Source organism: Bidens hawaiensis, unplaced genomic scaffold, assembly GCF_021521415.1.
Source record: "Bidens hawaiensis isolate Kalapana, Puna unplaced genomic scaffold, B.hawaiensis_p1.1 tig00048964_1, whole genome shotgun sequence".
NCBI lineage: Eukaryota > Viridiplantae > Streptophyta > Magnoliopsida > Asterales > Asteraceae > Bidens > Bidens hawaiensis.
The window spans coordinates 70,414-76,277 of NW_027498754.1; the positions used below are offsets into that span (position 1 = coordinate 70,414).

The following is a 5,864-nucleotide window of genomic DNA, read 5'->3' on the forward strand; positions in this document are numbered from 1 at the left end:
TCAAGACCAATAAGATATATACATGTATCCTTACTTTAAACCTATCAATTGACATGTTGCCAGTCCAATCTAGTTGTGCCTTCTATAACTTTGCCTGTTGGGTGCAAATTCATCACGCTTCATGATATTCATACACCATCTCTATAAACTCACACACCCTAAATACGATCGTATAGGAGTTATCCGATTGTATGGAACCCACGTGATAAAAGTACTACAGAAGTACGCTGAGCGTTCAAGTGTACAGAGTTTGACTCCCATACGATCGTATGGAAACAAAAAACAAAAACCACAATTGTTTGAGTTGAGCCGTGGTGTGTTAAAAATTGTGATGATATATAAATATGGATGCTACATGAAATATGATATAATATTCCGTACGTATTTACCCTCGTTTTATGCAACGACACGATACGATATTCCGACGTGATATAATATTCAGTTTATTATTTGACATGACACAATATTCCGGATGTGATATAATATTCTACCGGTTTTAATATATAACACGGACGAGACTTGTTTTTTTCTCATTCATATACGGGTCTCGCGCAGAACGAACAGGACAAGCAACTAGTTATACATTTTAAAGTTTAAGCCTTTTAAAGTTATAATTTCTTAAAAAGTTATACCCAAAGTTCTGAATAGTAAACTGGTAGTTAACACATGCATCTTCAAAGTTATACTCTTTCTCAAAACTCACACGTCCTAAAAAAAGTTTGTATAGTTGTTGGTTGTTTAAAAAACTCACAAACCAAAAGTTCATACGAAAGTTGTTGATTGTTAAAAAAAATAATAAAAACCTCATATGATCGTATAGTTTCCATACTATCGTATGGAATGTTCCTGGACAGCAGGCAAATGCTGCGAAAAGCTGACAAATTATGCAGTCTTATACGATCGTATAAGAGCCATACCATTGTATGGAATCCAAGGGTATGTTAGATAAGTCAAAGGGTGTGTCACACAATTCATACAATCTGACCAACCTTATTTACATTAAACCCTCCTTATGCATATGGAACAAGCCCTTAAGAGATACCAGTTATCCTGTCAAAGACGGCACTCAAAAGGTAAAGGCATTTGCCTCTTAGACAAGGGGTCCCAGGTTAACCTGGGCAAAAGACGCAGTTTAGTATTATCGGTATAAAATTAGAGTAGAAGTAAGATTTGCCACTGAAAGAAAAAAGGAAAAAGACAAGTAAAACTTTATGTTTAGGAGTTAGGACCCTTAGTGTGGGCGTTTTTTAACCCAAAAGCATATCCATTTGACGAAACAGATTTGTTTTGAACATACAAACTTCCATATTTCACCCAAAAACATATCTATTTGACACAACATTAAATTCTTCACTCACAAACTTCTCCCAAGTATTCATCATTCTTAAAAACATTTTTCTCTTCGTCACATGATTATCGTATTTTACATTTATTTTTTATAACAAAACTATTTATCATAATGAACTATTTAGTTTACATATTAAATATAAATTAATGTAGAAATTATATTTAAATATAATATAATAAAAGAAAATTTTAAGGCGTTTAAAATTTTACCAAATTAAACATTACCGAACTTAAAACTATTATAATTTTTGAGTTAAAATATAAGTGTGCCCATCCCACAAAACGTCAATTTGGAAAATTTAGAAAGTATGGGTGAAATTTGACTAATTGAAATTTTTAAAAAGTTTCCAAATTCTTATATTCAGTTATTCTCTATAAAAAGTTTTTAAATTTAATTCTAAGTTCTTAATTCTCTTCTACTTTACAAAGTTTGTATGTTTTTCTAAAGTTCTCAAGTTTAAAAATTTAATTAAACATAAATCAAGATTAATTTCAAAAGAAGAAAATTAATAACACCTTTTCTTGTCCATAAATACCCACATACAGGTTCATACAATCTAGACATATGTTGTATGACATATGTGCACGTACGCGTCCATAATAGCCTTAGAGGTGCTCTCAAAATATTATACAAGAACATATGTAAAAAATGGAATATATCATAATTCATATATACTTTTTTTTTGAAAGACCAATAAAAAATTTTATTTACAAACTAGCAAGGAGCTAGACATAATACATCCACCAAATTCAAGCCAAAACAGACCAACACCGGGTAGCAAAACGCCATCACAATCCTATTTCCATCGAAAACTACGCCAATCAGCCCCTCCTTTTTTACCGAGATTTAACCCACAAGTAACCAATAGCTTTGACTTCTTCAAACACATTATGCATGATAACTGGGTTACAATTATGTACCTCTATCATTCCGCTTCTTCAAAGACACCAAATAGTTATCAAGCACACCGAGTGAAAAGCCTTTAGACTTTTCTGTTAAAGCCGCTATGTGTTTATGAAATCCATCAAGTCTTTCATACCAAATGCATAAACTGAAGGTACTTTGCACCATTAGGAAATTAAACACCACAAAATATGAACAACTTCACATACTATTAACTTATATCCATATTTAGTTTTCTGTTTAGAAATTCAATAATGGTAATAATAATCTTCATTAAATTAAAATAAAACCATGTGTGAAATAAAATAAAAAATGCATATGATACATTTACCTAGAGGTGGTAAATGGGTTAGGTTTGGTCGAACAAGTCATGGGTTGAAATGAGTCATGGGTCAAAACGAGTATGAGTCAAAATGAGTTTGGGTCAAAACAAGTCAATAAAAAAGGGTTGTTTTGGTTTGGGTCAAACCCGGGTTTTGAGGGTTCTTTTTTTTTGTCAACGAGAATAACGGCGGAAACATTTTAATTTTTTAAATTTTTCGTTTTTTACTTATATTTTAAGTTATGATTTTTTTAATTGTTTTTTTTGAATTTTTTTTAGGGTTTTCTATTAAGATCAAAAACTCTCAAAAAAATATTCAAAAATAATAATAAAAAAATTACAACTCAAAATATAAATCATAAACATAAAAAGTAAAGCACTAAAATGTTTCATACGTTGTTCTCGTTCCATAAAAAAAAAAAAAAAAAAAAAAAAAAAAAAAAAAAAAAAAACAAAAAAATCTAGAATCTAACCGAAACCGAAAGAATCGACGAAAAGGAAACAAAGAAACAAAAAGCCAAAACTGGACCATATCAATCGAAATTGAAAAAATCAATCAAAACGAAACTAAAATATTTCAAACCGAACAAAAACAAAACTGAAAAAACGAACAAAAAACGAGGTCGCGAATCGACCAGAAAGAAACCAAAACCCAACACGTCACGGGTGAAAACTCGTCTTGACTTGAAACCTGAACCGAACCCGTTCCGATCTGAAACCCGTTCGAATCTGAAACCCGTTTTCGTGCCGAAACCTGTCTTGTACGAAAACCCGTTCCGATCCGAAACCTGTCACATCTCCTTAGGGCACTAACCCACATCGACCCATTTTTCTGACATTGGTCGACCCATTTTGACTCGAAAATAAAATAACAGGAATTTCAAATAACTCATTATGACCGATTTATTCAAAACATTTTACCTAAACCAACTCATTTTAATTTTTAAAATAACTCAAATTAACTCATTTAAAAGTGTATGAGTCATTACCCCACTAATCTTGTACCTTTTGTCAAAAGTTTTCTTACCGTTAATGCGTCAATCACAAACTCCAATAAATAACCATCTTCTTTTTCTTCTTCTTTTTCAAATACCCAACGGCTACCTGCAACTAAACCCTAACCCTTTTATACACACCCCATCTCTTCCTACTTCAATTTCAATCAAACTCAATGGACTCACTGCCTCCTCCCTACACCGCTCCGATCAGGAACCCGAATCAAATCGGCTTCTCGTCTAGCCCGAACCACCGCCCAAGACCCATTCCAACTCTCTCTCTTGATCTAGTCTCCTACTCACCCACCACCACCCTCTCTCCGAAACCCACAACCCCAATTTCAATTCATGATCTCCTCCTTCAACCCCTTCCCCTGTTAAGCGATCCAAAACCCGACACGACCTATGCGAAGAGGTACTCGGTAGGCACTGCAAGAACCGCTTTTCCAATGTGGGTTCGCCTAGAAATGCTAGAGATCCAGGAGGCGAATCGACCAAGAGGCTCGAGATGATAAAGATATTGTTCCGGTTGATGATAAGGATTTTGTTTCGGTTGCTAATAATAAGGTCAAGAAGAGGAGACAGAGTGGTAAATCCAAGAAGGAGAAACCGAGTTCGGTTCCGTCCCCAAGTAAGAATTTACACTAGTTTTCAGGGTTTACGGTTTAGGGTTTTTTTTTTCTAATCTGGATGATGGTATTGTGAAATTTCAGAACAAAATGAGGATGTTACGGGTATAATTTTGATAGAATCGGATTACTCGTAACTGATCTGGTGATGTGGAATGATGTGGCAAAATCGACACTTTGGTTGGTTTCGGGGTCCCTTTGTTTCCTATCATCTTGTTTCACAACAGGTGTAAGTAGTTATTTGAATTTTACTAAAACTGAATTAGCTAGTTTGTGCGACTAATGTTAATATGTTTTATGATCTTTGTTTCAGTATGCTTTCTTTAATCTCTCAACTGGGCCTTTTGTGTTTGGGTGTTTCATCTTCTTCTCCAATATGATTGCTCAAAGGTCAGAAAGATTATTTCTTCAACTGTTATTATGTTAATGCAATTATGCCAGTTTAGACTTCTTGTTTTAACTTGCAGAAATGGGAATAATGTAACCAACGAGAGAATTTAAGCTTAAAGAAATGATGACATTTTGAGAGCTACTAGAGTTGTACTTCCTGCATTAAATTTTGTTATTTCAAAAGCAGAAGAGCTGTTTTCAGGGGAACCATCTATGACCCTTAAAGTAAACCCAAATCCATATTAACTACTTCATCTTAATATACACTTTACATTGTTATAAATACTTAAAAGTGTGTGTTTTCAGGTGGCACCGTGGTTACTTGTTGGATATGAATATGGTCATATTGCAACATTCAAGAGGCTTTGTGCACTTGGTAGATAAATTTAGACACGAGTTTCCAATCCGATAGTAGTTGGTTTTGTCAATGGTGAAAGCTTACAGTTTGTGTTTACATCTTTCAGGGTTCTTTATCGGCTTCACGGGCCCAAAACTGTACTCGCTGTACTCGACCCAAATATGCAAGAAAGGTGAGATGAATTAATAGAAGTTATTCAAATCTGGATGTTATTTATAAAACATACAAAAATTAACATTTAAACTTTATATAAATCAGGTGAAAGCATGAAAAATTGGATACGTGAAGCCTGGGGAGGTTGTTCTCGCAAGAAATTAGTTGCAGCATCAGTGGTGACAGCCTTTTGGAATCTGACTTCCATTAAAACGCGCATTTTTGCGGGTAAGTTTGATTAGTTTTGAGAGAGAATGATTGAAAAGTTGGAAGTGAATGGTGCTAATGGGATCTGGTTTGCGTGCAGCGTTCATATGTTTGGTGATGTTTCGATGGTATAGACAACAGTTGACATGGAAAAGAGGAAGGAGAGGAAGAAGTCAACAGCCGGTGAAGACGTTGACTTTGGTGGAAAGTGTGAAAGCAGACTAGACAATTTTAGTGACTGCTTTGTATCTTATGTAAAATGCAATATAGCTTATATATAAAATGAATCGTTTTATCTTTCAATTCATATCTTGTTGCTATGCCCGGCAATCGTTCTTTGTTGAGATGCAACAAATTTTACAGAATTTCAAGTTGAAGACCTTATTTTATGATTTAAGTATTGCAGAGTTCAAAGTAGTTGTTGGTAAATGATAAAACATTTTCTGGGCACTGCTTGTTAATATTAGCATTTTAGCAGGGTATTTGATCGGCTTGTGAGTTTTCCCTAACGGGTTCTCATGATTAGATAAATGTTTTGTATTAGGACTTGACTTGTACT

At 34.1% G+C, this 5,864-nt stretch overlaps 1 pseudogene; it reads left to right on the forward strand.

Annotated features, from left to right (window-relative positions):
* Positions 1-3,744: 3,744 nt before the first annotated feature.
* LOC143597739 (reticulon-like protein B17) lies at positions 3,745-5,530 on the forward strand (annotated as a pseudogene).
* The last annotated feature ends 334 nt before the right edge of the window (positions 5,531-5,864 follow it).